Below are 18,679 nucleotides of genomic sequence, written 5' to 3'. Positions count from 1 at the left end.
GTGCCCATTCTGCTTCCATTATTATTATTTTGCCTTGACAAATGCAACTGAAGAACAATTGAAACATCATCTTAGACGGGATATGCATCTGAAATACTTTTACTTCTCCTTTGTGTAGGAAATACATCTTTGAAGGAATAGAAGGCAGACTGGAAGCAGGATGTGTGAAAGTACCTTTTTTTTTTTTTGAAGAAATATGAGGCTGTAACAGTGTTACTAAACTTATGAAACAGACAGTGAGAATAACTGTATGTGACCATAATTGGCATTACAGTGAGTACATGACCAATGAAAATAAGAGGTACCAGATTTTCCTAGCAATTATGTAAATGTACAGACACTACACAAGCAACAAAATTACAAATCAGTAAGTATAATTTGCAAACACACAAAAATTAACAGATATGCAAAACACATATGCGCATATTCTTATACCGGGATATATTCTGTAATGACTACCTGAACGAGTACCAACAATTACACACAATGATCTTGACAAAGTTATTGTTGATCGATGCGCCTTCAAAACCAGGTTTTCAGGGATGGAAGATTACTCACACTGAATGTTCTTCAGGACTAGAACTCCCCTGTGAATAGTTGGTGGTATTAGGACGAGACGTGAGTTTGTAATATTAATGCAAAAAATTTGGTTCATGCAAAACATGGAGAATGTCTACAGAAGGTGTTGAAAATGGCCTCCATAGGCTTCAATTCAGGCTGTAAGACAGTGTATCAATGACTGTCTAACATGCTCAAAAACTGCAGCCCTATGGTGAATTGTCTCACAAGCATTCATAATGTGCTGCTGAAGATCTTGTACATTCCCCATAGGACTGATATAAACCACTGACTTGAGGTGTCCCCATAGATAGTAATCAATTGGTTTTAGGTCGGGTGAATGCAGTGGCCACAAAATTGGTCTTCCTCTGCCCGTCTTAATCTTAAGACACTCAGCGCGCTGATCTATCGGCGCGTAAGTTTATTACCAAAACACTCGCCGCGCCGATCCATCGGCGTCGACTTATCAGGCTACTTTAAGTATGAAATATTGTTTGTAGAATGCAGCACAAATTAACTACGGTATCTTTAGGTTTTAGTTCATAGTTAACTCACCAGATAGACTCACTAGACGTAAGAAATAATTTGCTTCAGACAAATGAAAAATGCACACCGTGTATGCTTACATCTTGGCGCTGAGAAGTTTTAATTTAATAAGTGTCGTCATGTTTTGCTTCGTAATACAAATTCAGCTCAGCTATTTTCCTTTATTCAGTTTTCTGTGATATTCTATTAGTATTTCTAAGTTTTATTCGCCATTTTCGAGTGAAGTGTAGTTAATTATTCCCTCGTTCAAAGTGTTTGTTGTTGTTGTTTACTTTTATTGTCATTTTCAATGGCTGGACTTAATTCATCACTAAATGATACACCGGGCTGAGTGGCTCAGACGGTTAAGGCGCTGGCCTTCTAACCCCAACTTGGCAGGTTCGATCCTGGCTCAGTCCGGTGGTATTTGAAGGTGCTCAAATACGACAGCCTCGTGTCGGTAGATTTACTGGCACGTAAAAGAACTCCTGCGGGACTAAATTCCGGCACCTCGGCGTCTCCGAAGACCTTAAAAAAGTAGTTAGTGGGACGTAAAGCAAATAACATTATTATTATTACTAAATGATACTGAAGTATTAGATTATTTAGATGAACGAGGTGGCGATAATGATTTTAGTGCCGAAAGTGACTCTGACTACACGGAGGACGATGACAGTGATTCAGAAATGAGGCCTACAGCTGCTCATGCCATATCTGACAGTGAAGTTGATGAGATGAATGATGACTACAGGGAAGTTCTGTCACCTGAGCAACCTCTCCCACATCCATTCCAATATCAAGAATTACCTGGACCCAAACACATGCCACCTCCTGATTCCCTTCCAATAGCATATTTCTGTCTGTTTTTCACAGATTTCCTTCTTTCCCTCATGGTCACAGAAACTAACAGGTACGCATAGCAAATTATTTCCAGTAAGGCAAATGTACCTACTCATCTAAAGAACTGGACTAGAACTTCTATTGCAGAAATTAAAGGCTTTCTTGCATGCATCCTCAACATGGGTATAGTAAAAAAAATAACCATTGCTTCATATTGGAGTACACTACCTTCTCTGGCCACCCTATGGTTTGGAAAAATTTTCACTCAGCATAGGTTCTCCCTCTTGTTGCGATTCTTTCACCTAGTTAACAATGAGGGATTGCCAGTTCCAGAAGAAGTAGGTTATGACCCCTGTGCTAGATATAAACCTTTAGAGGATCATACCAACAGGATTTTCAGGCACCATTCCACTCCACACCAGCAAATCAGTGTAGATGAGATTTTAGTAGGTACTAAAAATAGAACTAGCCTCAAGCAGTACCTACCCAACAAATACCACCATAGATGGGGGATCAAATTTTGGATGATTTGTGATTCAGTATCCAACTATTGTCTGGTATTTTACACTTATAGAGGTGTAAAATCTCAAGAAGATAAAGACAACATTGCAAAAAATGGTCTGGGGTACACTGTTGTAAAGAAGCTTCTGGTCATGGGGGGTTATCTTAACAAAGGCTACCATGTATTTGTGGACAATTATTTTATGTCAGTGCCACTTGTTCGCCATCTCTATCAGCTGTGTACATTTATAACTGGAACTGTTAGGAGGAACAGAAAACTTTTGCCACAACAATTTAAAAATAAATTTTCTGTTGGACAGAAAGTGTACTGTAGATCTGGTCCACTTCTGGCATGTGCTTTCCGTGAAAAGAACTCTCAAGGAAAGCCAGTCATTCTTCTGTTAAGTCATTTACAGCTAACGATCAAGAAGTTCCAGTATCCCACGATCATTTTAATAGGAAGACCAAACCAGAAATAATTGCAAATTATAATAAATTCATGGGAGGAGTTGACACATTTGACATGATGCTGTATAGTTATCTGGATGAAAGGAAAACTGTAAGGTATTGGAAGAAGGTGGCTTTTAATATGATAGCTAGGATGGTGTTGAACAGCTACATCCTTTACAAGGAGAATTATAAGGGGCCTGGGAAAATTAAATCTAGGCTCAGTTACACAGTAGCCATTATTGAACACTTGGGGGAGGAGTGGATGGCTACAAAGTCAATCAGTCATCGGTGATCTATGAGGACCACTGGGCTTAAGGAAACTTCCGCAGAAAAAGGAATCTCAGTGTGTAGTTTATAGCACTAAGGAGACAAGGAGGAGATCAAGAACAGTGTGCCAAAGGTACAATAAGGGCCTGCATGGAGAGTGCTACTCCAGGTATAAATGCTGAACTCCAAGTGTGGTGTGTGCAGTGTATCACTAACATTTTTATAGTATTTTATAAATTTACAGTACCTTGAACTTAATTATGTCAAATTAAAGAGAAATTTCTGTTCTTTGTTGCAGAGTAGGTTTACACAGAGTGAGAAAATCAGTAATTCAAGTTTTTAAACTTTAAATGTAATTTATTTGATCAATATTTTTTTTCAATTTTGATTACTTTTTTGTGAGTGTCATGTTATACTGAATAATATGAGATTTTTTTTCATAATGTACAGACGTAAGTGTATCAGTACATTTTTTCGTTTGAATATATTTTAAATTGCTGGTATAATAAATTTTTAAACATTTAGGTGTAATATCATGAAAATAACTGAGTGTTCTGGGTTGCACTAGTGTATCACTAATATTTTTATAGTATTTTATCAATTTACAGTACCTTGAACTTCATTATGTCAAATCAAAGAGAAATTCCTGTTCTTCCTTGTAGGATAGGTTTACACAGAGCAAGACAATCAGTAATTCAAGTTTTGAAACTTTAAAAGTAATTTTTTTCATCAAATTTCTTTTTTTTTCAATTTTGATTACTTTTTTTGTGAGTGTCATGTTATATTGAATAATGTGAGATATTTTTTTTTCATAATGTACAGACATATGTGTATCAGTACAATTTTTTTCATTTGAGTACAATTTAAATAGCTGGTATAGTAAATTTTTAAACATTTAGATGAAAAATCATGAAAATAACTGTGAGCTTTTTGGGTGAAAAGGCGCTGAGTGTGAAAGGGTTAACAATTGCCGTAGGTGCCGTTCAAGACCACTCACACCTCATGGCTGTAGTGTGCAGGAGCACAATCGTGCATGAACTACATGTACTCTTGGGGCAGCACGTTAACCCCTAGAGGGCGGATAGGGGGCCTGCAGCCATGTGGGCTGGTGAAAATACAATGGAAATTAACTCAAGGGCCAACAAGTAGCCCAATTCCTAAGGCTTTACAATACTGGGACACCCTCTCTCCAGGAGTCATGAATATGGAGGGCTCTTGATGTGTGAAGTCCTAAACGGCATCTACAGTGGAGAAGATAGACTTTGGATCAGTGTAGGTGGTGGAAGGGGTAACCCTGTGCTTGGGTTAATGAGAGTACAAGTTATATGTTGGACTTATATCAGTCTAAAGTCCATGACGGTTCCATATGTTAGTGGCGATATCCCGACAGCGTCTGTTCCACGTGTTAGTGGTGGCTGACCTAACAAAATTCAGAGGTGGAACTCTTAGCTTAACTCGACTAGAATCTCGGTTCTAGTAAAAAAAAAAAAAACGAATCCAAGTAAAAAACAAATTACCCCATTGGGTCACATCCCACATTGAAAAACCATAAGTTGTCTATTCGGATTCTGGGGAGACCACAGAATTGTGTAAGGAGATAATTCAGAGTGCCTCGAAACCCTGTAAGAACAAAATCAAACTGAAATCAAGAATTTGGCTAATGATGTTTAACGTATATTCTCTCTTGAAAATGGGAAAACTGAAAAACATTCTTGACAAATCCAAAGAACGTAACATGAAAATTATTGCTTTGCAAGAATCACGATATACAGATGAATATCCATTCATTTCTGAAGGATGTAGGATATACAGAGGGAAAACCAGGAGAACAAGTTATGACGAATTGTCCACAATTTGGTACTGGATTTATAGTACATCGGTCAACACTTCACTCCGTTACAACCTTTAATCCTTCCTGAGGTCGCCTCTCCAACATGAATATAAAGTCAGGAAACAAATTCTATATTCTCATCAATAGATATGCACCAACTAATATCACCAACAGAAAAGACATACAAGTGGAAGAATTTTATAACCAACTAATATCACCAACAGAAAAGGCATACAAAAAGTGGAAGAATTTTATAACCAATTAGATAATATCCTCCAAAAAAGAAAAGGCCAAAAATCATGTAAAGATCCTTATGGGTGATTGTTTTGCACAAATTGGCAAAGACAAAAAAAAAAGATATTGGGTAGGTAAATGGTCAGGACATAAACAGACCAACTGGAATGGCATACAACTCATTCATATCTGCAAAAACCATGATCTGTTCTTCACATCAACATTTTTTTAAAGAAGAAAACCTCACAGACCAAAACCTGGATCTCCCTTAACCCATTGTTAGGTGAATACCAATTGGACCATGTAAATACTGTAGAAATCATGAAACTCAAAGTTCTTAAGGGATTAGACCTGGATTCCGACCATTACCCCACAAACTTTTCATTAAATATCATTACAGAAAGGAGAAAATTCACTCTGAAAGCTCCATACCATGAATATGACATACAAACCATAAAAAATAATGAAAATATTTCACAAGACACACAAAAATTAAACCCAAAAAATTGGCAACAGCTCCAAGAAGGACTTATTAAAGCAGCAGAACACATAGTACCACAAACAAGAACATCCATGGTGGACAGCCGAGTGTGATGAACTTATAAAACTCAGACAAGAGACATGGCACAAATGGTCTTGCAACAAAAATCAGAAGACCATACAAGATCTCAAGGACATCAGAAAGACAGTCACAAAATCAATAAGAACAATTAATAAACAACATGAAGACAAAAATGACAAGAAATAGAAGATGACTTCAAGAAACACAATTCTCAAAACTACTACAGAAAATTTGAACAGAAATTAACTAAGTACTCCCTCCCCCCCCAATTGCTTCAATTAAAAAATGAACACGGGGAACATGCCCATAGCAATACTGAAAACTGAAATTCTTGCAAAATACTTCTCTAAATTGCTCAGTTGTGGAAAGGCCCAAGAAAAATTTGAGTTCCACCACAAACAACAAAACCCGGACTCCAAACCACTGTACGCACAGGAAATAAAGGAGATAATTCAATTACTGAAAAAATAACAAAGCGTCAGGGAAGACCAGATTGTTGCAGGAGAAAATCTCATAACAAAACTGAGAGAAATTATAGAAACAAGACGGATCCCAGTAAATACCGTGGAATTTCATTAGACTCCATAACTTTCAGTGCTCTTCCAAGCCCTCCTGAACTGTGTAGAACCTCAAGTGGATCCAGAAATGGGCAAGAACCAAGGTGGATTCTGAAAAGGCCCATCATGCGTAGAACAGATTATTAACCTGAAGAGAACTCTATGAAATTGTTCAACCGGGTGAGTTGGCCATGTGGTTAGGATCGCGCAGTTGTGAGCATGCATCCAGGAGTTAGTGGGTTCGAACCCCACTGTTGGCAGTCCTGAAGATGGTTTTCCGTGGTTTCCCATTTTCACACCAGGCAAATGCTGGGGCTGTACCTTAATTAACCCATTCCTCTACAATGAGGGGTACAGCCGTCAAGAGTTCCACATTCATTAACATACAATGACGGGTACAACCGTCCTCGTGTACTCAAGTCGGAAATAGGTCTGTCTGACTACCGATTTCTTTCGATTGTGATGTACTTTACGTTCCTAGATAGTTCTAGCGGGTTTACGTGCCAATGTTAATATCCGAAGGCTATTTTGTCAATGTTTATTTTGCTTCTAAAGTTAATCATATTGTTCATGAAATGAATGCTACCACGGAGCAGGATGTCGTGTAAACATCGCGAGGAGGAAGAGGAAAGAATTCTGCAATTTCCGTTTGATAGTGTTGATGAAGATATCTCAGAATTATTTGATAGTTTTAGCAGTGATAGTGCGTCTGAGAACTGTGACTCCGATCGTGAAAGTGATAGTGAGGATGAAGATAACTTCATACATAACCTCACCGCATCGAACAAGTGAAAATGGAGTTTGGCCACTAATTTTCCAGTTGTGCGGTTGTTCGGGAGGTAAATACTGTAGTCAGAAGGCGCCTGAGTGATAATGCTTCAGAATATGACGTTGTTATTCAGTTCCTTACTGACAATTTTTGGGAGGGAATTTGCAAGGAAACCAATGCATATGCAAATAAAATTCTGGAAGATGTCACCCTTCCTGATTAAGCCACTATAGGAGGTCCATCTCAAGGTAGTATACCAATGAGACTGCAGAGAAGGCACTGGGGTCATTTTCCTGAAACAATTGCTCCTACAGCAAGTAAATCAGCCACATCAAGGAGATGTAAAATCTGTTTTGAGCATAGACTCCGGAAGGAATTTTGCTTCGAGTGCAACAAATGCAAAGTTGCCCTCCACGTGGATGAATGTTTCAAGGTGTACCATACCTTAAAAAACTTCAGTTAATTGTAGTAAGTTAAACTCTAACCCAAAATGTTGTTAGTTTGATGCAGTATGCTTTTGTAATCATTTTAGCATCCATAACATAAAATGTAGAAAAAATAATCGTATTCCAAGGTACATTTCTCAAGGAAAATATTTGCATGGCAATGGGTTAAGGCCACGGCCGCTTCCTTCCCACTCCTAGGCCTTTCCTGTCCCATCGTCGCCATAAAACCTATCTGTGTTGGTGCGACTTAAAGCAAATAGCAAAAAATGAAATTGTTCCGTAGTATGTCAGACAAAAGTTATGTCATCACATTTGTTAGCTTCAAAAAAGCATGACAGCATAGACCGAGAATCCCTTTTCAAAATACTAACAGAATTTGGACTAGATCAAGGGACAACAAATATTATTAAAGAAACACTCATAGAGACCAAACGTAAGGTAAAATTTATGGAAGAATTGAGTAGAGAATTTCCAATAGACACAGGAGTACAAGGAGATGGATTATCCCCATTACTCCTTAATTGTGCGCTTGGAAAAGTTGTAAGCAAATAGTGAAAAGCAGGTACACCACTACACCGAATTGGTTCAAAACATAAAAGCATAGAATTGGACTGTTTAGCATTTGCAGACGACATGGCATTAATTGCCCAAGATATCCCTGATGCACAAAACCAACTTTAACTCCTGCAAGAACAAGCAGAGGAAATTGGATTACAAAATTCATTCGAAAAAACAAAATTTATGACAATGTCAAAATTGCCCCATCTGAACTCCAAATTGGCTCTAACCACTTCTCTCATGTGTAAGAATTTAAATATTTAGGCAAATGGATTTCTGAAAATTATAATGAAAAGAAATCCATTGAATCGCGACTCCAGAAAATGGAGACTGCGTTTCAGTTCAACAAAAAAAAAAAAAAAAAAAAAAAAGTCTCTCCTGGAACTGCAAAGTCCTATACTATGGTACTCAAACCCAAAGCTCTCTCTGCATCAGAAACTATCAATCACTAGCACAAAACACTAAAAGGACAATTAGAAGTGACAGAACGTAAAATAATGAGAAAAGACGTAGGACGGAGAATCAAAGATGGAGTACATTTTCCTAAACCAAATGCTGAAATATATAAGATAATCTCCAAAATTACAGACACAATGTGAATACGAAGAATACAATTCATGGGGCACTTAGAAATAATGAACTCAGACTGACTCACAGAATTTAAAAATTCTTATGGAATAAAACCACTAGGTGAAATTGGTACAAGCGGACAGAGAAAGACCTGAAAGAATTAGGATCACCAAATCTACAGGACCGTGATGGAATTATAAAAATCACATTCACACGGGGTTTTGGGGATAATGAGAGAAAGACTAACCAACATATGGTCCCTGCATGAAAACACACCCATTCACTACGTATGAAGGAATACTGGACTAAAAGAAAAAAAAAAAACAACAATTTGATTTCATGTGGTCCTAGGTTACACATTTGTGATGAAGAAGAAAAAGACATGGGAAGTGTAATCACAGAAGATTGGAGAGATTGGAAAGGGAGTACAACAAATGAATAGCTTTTACCAGAATCTCAGGTATATATTTTGGAACTATATGTTCCAAGGAAATGCAATGAAGTTTTGTATTCAACTGATGATGTACCAGTATTGACATATGCAGTAGGTACAGTACAAAGACAGTAACTAAACGAGATGAGAGTAGAGTTCAGGCGGCTGGGATAAAATTTCTTAGAAGTAGTAGGGAAGACAAGAAAAAAAGAGAATCAGAAGTGAAGAGTCTGGGAAGAAGAATGAAGGATGGAAACAAGCAAGCTGAAATAGTATGGACACATTATGCGAATGGCAGAAGACCAATTCCCAAAGAAAATATTTAGAGAGAAACCTTCAGGAAAGAGACCACAAGGTAGGCCTCGAGAGAGGAGGATGGATGAGCGGACGAGAATATAAAGAGGAAAGGAAGAAAGATAGGAAAAAAAATATTGAAAACAGGAAAGAAGTGGTGGAGAGACAGGCAATGACAGAGGTACTTAATTGAGGACCTGACCCAGAAGAGAACTGGAAACTGAGGAGAAGAATTCTGTAACTTCTGACTCATTCCTCTAACATATTCAACATGCAGAGAACCAGTCACATCATGATCCTCTCGATACTTTCACGATTTATGATCCCTTGATAGAGTTACAAATTGAGCTTTCGCAAAGCTAGTTTGTTTCCTCTTCAAGTACGAAGGTAATGCCAAAAATATGGTCTCATTTTTTAAAAATAAATACATAGACCTGTTTATTTCTACAATGGTTTACATCATTTTACAGCTTGAACATTTAGCTATTTTTCTACATAATGACCATTTCAGTTGATGCATTTTTGTAGATGCTGTGGCAGTTTTTGTATGCCATGCTGTTCAGGAAGTTGTGAACCTCATCTTTCACCTCGTCGTCGGTGCTGAATCGCTTTCCAGCCAAATGTTCTTTCAACTTAGGGAACAAGTGATAGTCACTGGGCGCCAAGTCGGGACTGTAGGATGGGTGGGTGATGATGTTCCACTGAAACTGTTGCAGGAGAGCAGCGGTTTGCCGGGTGATGTGTGGGCGAGCGTTGTCATGGACAATGATTACGCCCTTGTTCAACATTCCTCTTCTCCAGTTCTGAATTACCCGTCTCGAGTTTTTTCAGGGTCTCACAGTACCTGTCAGCGTTAATTGTGGTCCCAGCGGGCATAAAGTTGATCAACAATACCCCTTTTCGATCCCAAAACACAGTTGTCATGACTTTACTGGCAGACTGTGTCTGCATGAATTTCCGCGGCTTTGGCGAAGAGGGATGCCGCCATTGGCGTGATTGTTGCTTGGTCTCAGGTGTAAAGTTCAACGCCCAGGTTTCGTCACCCGTGACATTTGAGTCCAAAAAGTTCTCCTGTTCGGCTGCAAAGCATTGAAGAAATGCATGGGAAGAATCAACTCGCTGCTGCATGTAGTCTTCAGTCAGCATGCTTGGCACCAATCTTGCACACACCTTCTGGTATTTCAACTTTTCTGTTAAAATTCTGTGAGCGGCGCTTTGGGAAACCTCAGGAGCCAAAGTGCAGAGATCATCCAGGGTTATCCACCGACCTTTACGCATGATTTTCTCAACCTTCACGACTGTCTCGACGTAAATTGACGGTCTCCGTTCCTTTGTTCATAGTAAATTTCAGTCCGACCGGCTACAAACTCTCTACACCACTTACGAACATTTTTGACATCCATGCACGACTCACCATACACTCATAGGTTATAAACTTCATGGTTCTGATCCGTATTGAATTGCAAGTACAATGTAATTATTAAATTAATGTAGTAATGGTCCACCTTTCAATACTATAATATGTAATATTCTAAATTACATTAATTAGGGACTAGTTTCGGCCTGGGCTGGCCATCTTCAGCCTTAATGTAAAACACCTAATAACTAAACAAATGTACATGCACACAATTGACATAAAAACAAATGAAAAATATATACAAAGTGACATTAAAAACTGGGATGGAATATGAATAAATTTGAAAATGAACTAGGTTCTAACATCTTGAGTATGTTCATCATTGAGAATAATTTCAAGTATTAAGTATTAATTCATATACACAGAACTGTTAGTTCTAATACTGCTGATCATTTCAATAGGAACTGGTAAATGTTGATCCTGTAGTTTGTCATCAAATCTATATGTGTGGTGTTAGCTATATGTAATCCATTGGACCCTGCTGTAAATAACCACTAGCTGACAGGGAACTGTTAGATGTTGTTTCATCTTCAATCAAAATAATAAATGAGATGCTCTCATGGTGCTTGTTAAATCTTGCTGAAATGTTGTTGAAAATGAAAAACTGAATTATGACTTGTTGGTTTGACATTGCTGAAAATGGGAATTAGAAGGTCAAAAAGGATATTTGGTTTTTCTGAAATTTCATTAAGATTATGATTTGGGTTGAAATATTGATCTAAATGTATGAAGCAGCTTTCGGTAATGTTAAGGAGGGGTCCTTTACTTTTGATTATTTTTTATTGATTATTTTTTAATTTTTATTTAAAAAAATCAATCAAATGAAAAGGAAGGAGAGGGGAGGGGAAGGTCAGAAGGAGAGGGGGTTGGGGAAGGGGGTGGGGAGGGGGGGTTAAGGTGGGGCTGAAGGATGTGGGAAAAGGATGGTTGTTGAGGAAAAAAAAAATCAATAAATATAAATACCGCCCTCCTACTACCTTGAAAAAAGATAAGAAAAACAACTCCTCTCTTTCTATCTTTACCTTCACCGAACAAATCTACCAAGTTACCAACATCTTTAAAAAGCACGATGTAAAAGTAGCTTTCAAAACAAAGAATAGGAATGCACAAATCTTACATAATGCCACATCCATAAACAAGTTCAATAGTTATTCAAAATCAGGAGTATACAGGATTACTTGCAACAGCTGTAATTCTTCTTACGTCGGACAGACCGGGAGAAATTTTAAGATAAGGTACTCAGAACACGTCAATGCCCTGAAATACAATAAATTTTTAGCTGTAGGACAGCATATGCATGACTGTAAGCACAAATTCACAGACATAAAACAAGATATGGAAATTCTCAAAATCATCAGTAAAGGACCCCTCCTTAACATTACCGAAAGCTGCTTCATACATTTAGATCAATATTTCAACCCAAATCATAATCTTAATGAAATTTCAGAAAAACCAAATATCCTTTTTGACCTTCTAATTCCCATTTTCAGCAATGTCAAACCAACAAGTCATAATTCAGTTTTTCATAATATTCACAGCACATTTCCTCAACAACCATCCTTTTTCCCACATCCTTCAGCCCCACCTTAACCCCCCCTTCCCCACCCCCTTCCCCAACCCCCTCTCCTTCTGACCTTCCCCTCTCCTCTCCTTCCTTTTCATTTGAATTTCACAACAGTTAGTCTGAAGCACACTCAACAATGGACCACACACCTCATGCTGTATTGAGAGGTAAGTCTCATATAACCTATGGCATCTAACTAACACATTCTCTCATTCAATTCATTAATTTAATTTTATCTCATTTATCAGGTTAACTTCATGGGCACCGCAATGAATCGCAAAAATTTTATACCAGACACAATGTATCTGTGTTAACCACATCTTCATGTGCTGTCCTGACAATGTCCAACAACATTTCAGCAAGATTTAACAAGCACCATGAGAGCATCTCATTTATTATTTTGATTGAAGATGAAACAACATCTAACAGTTCCCTGTCAGCTAGTGGTTATTTACAGCAGTGTCCAATGGATTACATATAGCTAACACCACACATATAGATTTGATGACAAACTACAGGATCAACATTTACCAGTTCCTATTGAAATGATCAGCAGTATTAAAACTAACAGTTCTGTGTATATAAATTAATACTTAATACTTGAAATTATTCTCAATGATGAACATACTCAAGATGTTAGAACCTAGTTCATTTTCAAATTTATTCATATTCCATCCCAGTTTTTAATGTCACTTTGTATATATTTTTCATTTGTTTTTATGTCAATTGTGTGCATGTACATTTGTTTAGTTATTAGGTGTTTTACATTAAGGCTGAAGATGGCCAGCCCAGGCCGAAACTAGTCCCTAATTAATGTAATTTAGAATATTACATATTATAGTATTGAAAGGTGGACCATTACTACATTAATTTAATAATTACATTGTATCACCATACACTTCCATCAATTGGCGATGGATTTCAATCGGTTCATTACCTTTTGCGTTCAAAAGCGAATAACTGCGCGCACTTCACACTTGTAACATTCAACGGGAGCTCCATTCTCAACGGCTGCCAAGCCAGGACTGAGTGCCTCAGCGCAGTGTGTGTATGTTTATATGCGAGCGCGGGAAACATTGTTCACAATATTGTGACCAACAGCCATACGAACTAAGGTCTGTATTAATTTTAAAAAATAGGAGACCTTATTTTTGGGATTACCCTTGTATAATGCAGTATTTTGTATTCATATTCATTCATAGAACACATTTTTGCAGTTTTGAAGCATGGTCTAAGGGATTGGATCTGACAATGTATGGCCTAGTTTTCTCGGCAATGATACATCTCTTCACACTGGTACAAAAAGATTCTGTCTCCATGTCCTTCAGGTATTCTCATTCTAGCATTTGCTGCCCTGATTAAATGACAAACACGGATAGATTTTTTACCATGGTTTTAATATTTTAAAGGAATGTTATAAATTAATTTTACACTGATCAGGTAACTTGTTAATAAATTTTAAATTAAAAGAAGTGAGAAATTAAATAGAATAAAAATGAAATTACAATTTATTCGTTTTTTATGTTATTTATTTTCCATCCCTCTAACTACTTTAATGGTTTTTAGAAATGCTGAGTTGTCAGAATTTTGTCCCGCGGGAGTTCATTTATGTGCCATTAAATTTACCGGCATGAGGCTGACGTATTCGAGCACCTTAAAACACTAACGGATTGAGATAGGATCGAACCTGTCCAGTTGAGCTCAGAAGGCCAGCGCTCTACCGTCTGACCTACTCAGGCTGGCAAAATTATAACTAAAATCCACCGTAATTTAAAGAATTTTCATAAAACTGGAGCTTATAGAACTATCGTGAATTAATTCTAATAATTTATGGACGCCAGCCATAATGATAAAGTCTTTGGTTCCAGAAATTTGATATATCATAATGTGAAGGGCCGAAGACCTAGATATTAGGCCCCTTTAAACAACAATCATCATCATAATGCGGAAAATCTCGAAACAGAAAAGTCATGAAATTAATTAATACACACGATGAGAAAATAAACCAACACTCCCAAAGAAACAGACTGAGAATAAAGACCACACAAACCATGAATAAACATCATCACGAAACCATGCAACAAATAATGCGTCAGATCACATCAGAATGCAATTGATGACCAACAATAGCAATAGCAAGAAGACACAACGGTATGCAAGTCGAAACGAGAGATCATCAATGCATTTATTAGCAGGAAAGATAAGATCTTAACCAGTTAGGATGTGTCTCTTTGCGATAGCATCTAGATGAACAAAATAATATTTTAAAAATTTAAAATGCAATTTGAAGAGAGAAACAATGCTTGAACTTAAGAAAGGAGTACTCCAGGTAATTACATGAAATGCATGTAAAAAGGAGAAAACTCTGTAAAATGAAAATAATATTTAAAATTACACAGAAGGATAAAGAATACCTAATTTACAGGATTACAGTCAGTAAATTGAATGCAAGCAGAACGTTATAAACGCTATATCCACTGAGTGGCCTTGAGTCATACGAAGGGGTGCCCAATTAGAAAATGTACTGTTTATGACCCGTGAGCATTGTGGCTGACCAGTCTGTCACAGACACCAGCATCGTGAAGATATCAACACGTTGTGAGTTAACCGACTTTGAACGTGGGATGATCATTAGCGTTCGATGCATGGGTCATAGCATTGCGGAGATTACACGCGAATTTGGGTTTCCGAGGTCAACAGTGTTGAGGGTGGATCTTCAGTATCGCAGAGAGAATGTTACCACCTTCATAAACCACCGCATGGGAAGACCGCAGGTGTTTAATGAACGGACATCACGTCACCTCCGCGAACCTTACTGGGCACTTGATGGGCCAGTGTGAGTCAGATCACCACCCAGTTGAATGTTGGTTGTCAAGAACACATTCATACCAGGACTGTAAGTAGGCAACTGCACTGCATAGGCTTCACCAGCAGACAACCAACTCGTGTCCCTTTGCTGACACCTCATCACAGAGCTGAATAACGTGCATGGGCGCACGAACATCGGCAATGGTCCATGGAACAGTGGCGGCGTGTGGTATGGTCTGATGAATCTCGGTTCCAGTTGTATCGAGCTGATGGGTGTGTGAGAGTGTGGCATATGCCCCATGAAACTATGGATAGTACGTATCAACATGGTTGTTTCGAGGTGGGAGGTGGCTCAGTTCTGGTCTGGGAAGCGTTCTCATGGTCGCAATTAGCCCCCATTGTCCGGCTGCAGGGAACGCTGACAGTTGCATGTTATGTGGATGTTCTGTCAGACCATCTGCAACCCTTTCTGGCCCTATAGTTTCCTGATGGAGATGTCATGTTTCAACAGGACAATACACCATGTCACCACTCTGTGGTGGCACGCAGGTGGTTGGAGGAGCAATCCAGTCAAGTTAAGACCATGGATTGGCCCTCCAAATCCCTCGATCTTAATCCAGTCGAGCATTTATGGGATGAAATGGCGTATGGCTTTTAGTGCCGGGAGTGTCCGAGGAAAAGTTCGGCTCGCCAGATGCAGGTCTTTTTATTTGACGTCCGTAGGTGACCTGCGCGTTGTCATGAGGATTAAATGATGATGAAGACGACACACCCAGCCCCCGTGCCAGTGAAATTAACCACTTAAGGTTAAAATTCCCGACCCTGCCGGGAATCGAACCCGGGACCCCTGTGGCTAGAGGCCAGCATGCTAACCATGTATGGGATGCTGTCTGTTGATGTACGCTCCATGAATCCTGAACCAACTGCACAAGACCAATTGTGGGTACCAGTGCTAGATGCGTGGCTCCAGATCCCTCCAGAACGATTCTAACACTTTGTAGAGTCGATGCCTCGCTGTATTGCTGCCGTTTTGAGGGCTTGGCAGAGGATCAATTCGTTAACATCACATTCAGTGTCTTCCCATGATATTTGGCCACTCAGTTTAAAGTGCACCATACTAATGTTTAAATAACTGACAAATTAAGAATCTCCAGAATAAATATATGATGAATACCTATGTATATATTATTATGTAATAAGGAATACATTCTATAACAATTTCAGCTGATGTGATTAGAACATAATGGAAAAATCACAAATAATTTATCAACAATTTCCAATAAGATAGAGTAGTTTTAAACTTAATCCACTGTCTTCTTGCACATAACAGTACCAAACAAAGTATGGTATTTTAGGAGTAGTATATTTAGTACTCAAAACTTAACCATAGTGTAGTTTACATGTGAACCTGTACTCAGGTTCACTATCACTTCATACTTCACACAATGACTTTAAATTATTATTTAGTGCTTAGTAATAAATTAATAAAACCCAAACTGAAAATACATATTCCTTGACCACAAATAGAATTTTAAACTTAGTTTCAAATAATTACCAGTCATGGGCCACAGAAAGAAGCACACTAGGAAAGAAGTAACTCGTCCACTACCTGTTATTAAAATTTAAACACAAACTAGTCCACAGTGATAAGAAAAATAACATTCTGCTTTCACATATTTTGTTTGATCATAATCCAATGGGAATCTAAGAGTATTTCCCAGTCTATTTCTGTTCATCTCAGGTGAGTCTTTGTTGGCTCCCATTGTGTCCGATTAGACGCAGCTTACTATGCAGAAAGCGAACAGTAATTTCTGTCCAATTGCAAGTCTTACACTTGTGGGCAGGTTGCTTGTCCATGTAGGAAATTTAAATATCAGTTCATATTGTTCATTGCTTTAAATGAAGGTATAAGGCCTGATATAAGGTCCTGAAGTAGATATTTTTTCATATGCTGGTTAATTATGACAGGACATTAGATCCCGATATTATAATAATTCTTGTACATTATCTTTTTCTGCTGCTTGTACAGTAGTGCTTCCAAAGATTGTTCCCCTGCACATCTTTCATGTACCAAGCTCGATAGCTGCAGTCGCTTAAGTGCGGCCAGTATCCAGTATTCGGGAGATAGTAGGTTCGAACCCCACTGTCGGCAGCCCTGAAAATGGTTTTCCGTGGTTTCCCATTTTCACACCAGGCAAATGCTGGGGCTGTACCTTAATTGAGGCCACGGCCGCTTCCTTCCCACTCCTAGGCCTTCCCTGTCCCATCGTCGCCGTAAGACCTATCTGTGTCGGCGCGACGTAAAACCACTAGCAAAAAAAAAAAAAAAAAAAAAAAAAAAAAAAAAAGGCATCTTTCATGTTTTATAACTTCAAGCACCAGGAACATATTTCTGGATCCAGGCAATTGTTTTGATAATCTTTATGTATAATGCAAGGTAATGGCGATTTCACTGATGCTCAGCAGTGGTGTCTAAGAAGGTCACTATATCATTCTTCCTACTCTTTTGACTTCTTCTTTGTTCATAAAATCTTCATTTCTCAGTCAGTCCTCTTCTTGCTGCTTCAGCTGATTAAAGTCTTCCTACCGAGGAAGTGGCTGCACGATTTGGGTCACGGAACTGTCAGCTTGCATTTGGGAGATAGAAGTTTCGAACCCCACTGTTAGTGGGCCTGAAGTTGGTTTTCCATGGTTTCCCATTTTCACACCAGGCAAATGCTGGGGCTGTATCTAATTAAGGCCACTGTTTCTTCCTTCCCACTCCCATCTCTTTCCTATCCCATCGTCGTCATAAAACCTATCTGTGTCGGTGCAACGTAAAGTAGATTGTAAAAGAATAAAGTAAGGTCTTCCCTTTAAATAGACTATCTCAGCTCATCAACATTACTGCCCTGAGGAGATAAATCGTTTAGACACTTAGGGCCGTTTTCCCCAAATGAGTTTAAACTAGGTTTATTTTAATCTGGTTTAAATCTGAGTTTAAACTAACATTCATTTTCTCCATATTGGTTTAAACTTTGTATCAAGTTTAAACTTGGTTCAAAGTTAAACCTTCTATATTGTTGGTTTAAACTGCTGTTTATATTCAACCTTCTTGACACTTTATTAACGTATCTGTGATTTTCCTAGTAGAAGGGTTAGTTTTGACTACCAGTACTGCAGCACTTTACTAGAAAACATACTAAAATTATAACCTAGTATTAGCATTAGAAAAATGGGAGAATTTATTGAAGTCTTTGGTTAAATAGGAAATAATCTTGATGTGCAAGTGAGGTTAAGATGCCACATTCCAACAAAAGTTTACAATCTTGGAAAATCGGATGTAACAGAGTTTTTTTGATGGATTTATAATTCATAAGCGAACAGCAAGGATTGTCTAGTATCGAAGAAGGATTCATTTAAAACGTCAACTGCACGAAATGTCCGCCTCTGTGGTGTAGTGGTTAGCGTGATTAGCTGCCACCCCCGGAGGCCCGGGTTCGATTCCCGGCTCTG

General features: G+C 38.3%; 1 protein-coding gene and 1 pseudogene across 3 annotated transcripts in view; both read left to right on the top strand.

Annotated features, from left to right (window-relative positions):
* Positions 1–18,679, top strand: part of LOC136864694 (ATPase family gene 2 protein homolog B) — a 265,266-nt gene that overhangs the window by 51,772 nt on the left and 194,815 nt on the right. The window lies entirely within an intron of this gene.
* On the top strand, positions 1,905–3,377 carry LOC136864696 (piggyBac transposable element-derived protein 4-like; annotated as a pseudogene).

Source organism: Anabrus simplex, chromosome 2, assembly GCF_040414725.1.
Source record: "Anabrus simplex isolate iqAnaSimp1 chromosome 2, ASM4041472v1, whole genome shotgun sequence".
Taxonomy (NCBI): domain Eukaryota; kingdom Metazoa; phylum Arthropoda; class Insecta; order Orthoptera; family Tettigoniidae; genus Anabrus; species Anabrus simplex.
The sequence above is the reverse complement of the archived record's forward strand: the minus strand, read 5'-3'. Positions and strand labels throughout refer to the sequence as shown.